This window comes from Daphnia pulex, chromosome 8, assembly GCF_021134715.1.
Source record: "Daphnia pulex isolate KAP4 chromosome 8, ASM2113471v1".
In the NCBI taxonomy this organism is placed as follows: Eukaryota; Metazoa; Arthropoda; class Branchiopoda; order Diplostraca; family Daphniidae; genus Daphnia; species Daphnia pulex.
Window position 1 is genome coordinate 5,035,753 of NC_060024.1, and position 1,835 is coordinate 5,037,587.

Genomic DNA, 1,835 nt, shown 5'->3' on the forward strand with positions numbered 1-1,835 from the left:
ATGAGACTGGCTATAGTTACGTTGCATAACCTGTTTCGGTTCTTTTATTCTCGATACTACACATCACACTGAAAGCTCTCTCGCTGTAAGCATTGCTGCAAGGTTGTAGTAAAAGGAGCTGAATGCAAAAAGCTAAATTTGAAAACTTTTTTCTTTGGTTTTTCCTTTCTCCAAATTCAAAAGAATTTTCCAGTAGTCTTCGACAAACATTCTCGCAACATCGGTCTCTTAATATCGATTGAAATTGGACTTGTTAAACAGTGCATTTTGTCTCCACTTCCTTTCTGCAAGAGATTGTATGCCTTTTAACAAGTGAAATCTTGTTGGAAATGGACTAAAAGAGCTTTGGGTCGGCTTTACGGGCATTTTCCGGGAGTTCAAGATGACAACATTGAAAGTAGGGATCATCAAAGTCAAATCTCGCCTGAAAATGATCAGTCACGGCGATATAAAAATTTCTGCAGTTTACACGAAATTTTCGCTTTTCTCCAGCTGGCAAGTCCTTCAAAGAATCATCTGCCAGAAGTCCTAGAAATATTAAGTTGGTTACATAGACCAATTTAAGATTTAAACAAAACGTACTAGCATAGAAAGTAATTTATATTACCAAGATATATATTATCTTCAGGAATATAATTTTCTTCCAAGCAATTGCTACTGTTTCTAAATGTAGGAATTGATTAAACCCAGATCTTGCCCCGCCCTGTAATTCGGATGTCACATTTGCCCTCGTTTCTGTCAAGAATTCTGAATTAATCTTTCATTATCTGCAAATTATTATTTAAAACTTATTTATAACATCCCATCGACTCCAGGTGTTATCCAACCCCTCGTCCACCATTACCCTTTACCCCGTGAGTTTAACCCATATTCAAGAGGCGAGCGTTCGGAAGCATATATTTTCTTTACCTTATCTTTATTTGTTAATTTTCAAATTTAATTTTCCCAATGTTTCTTTTATTTCTTGGCTCTCCATGTTTAAAACCTTGTTCATAGTGTGTCTTTCAGTTGCCTTGCAATTTTAGACACCCCCGGGTGTGGCCACGGTTATAATGGGACTTGAAGCTAGTAATCGTTCACCTAGTGAGACTTAAACAAGCCCAATTGCCCTAGCCTGGTAAGATACACCCGTACCATAACGTCGTATGATATGGTGTAGCAGGACTGCTCCATTTGAAAGGCACGTATATGTATTGACGCATCCCTGGTCCGCCTGATTCTCTGATGAATGGCTTCTTAGAATAGTCATTGAACATGGTTACAAGCGTAGGCCATGAATGATTCCCAATAAGTTCTATATTTAATTTTATTATTAAACTTAGTGGGTAATCCGTGTTAAATCACAATTTTCTGTTTTCTTAGTGGAACAACATTATAATCTTTCATTATTCAAAATACTTTAGGTATCGATGTTGTAGTTATACTACCACTAGAAGATGCAGCTAGCAAGTTAAACGAAAAATGAGCAAGAAATATTTTCGGCTAACGGCTACCACAACCATGAAAATCTTCAGTTCCTAATCAGAAAATATCAGTCACGAAGTGGTGCCGCGCACAAGCTGTGAGCACAAACACATCTCTTCATGCCATTTATATGTTGAATCTTCGGTTATTTCAAGGCCGTCCACCGGCTCAATTTGTTTTCTTCCGCAGTATAATGTAACACGCCCGCTAACAAAATATTGCGGGAATCCCACGTAATGCACAACATTTCTAGAAGCTGATAAACACAAATGAAAGATATAGGTAAATTGAATGAAATATTTTGTTTAAAACGTAAATACCGATTTCTATGTTCTATTAAATTTTTAAGAATGGATTTGAATGATTAATAT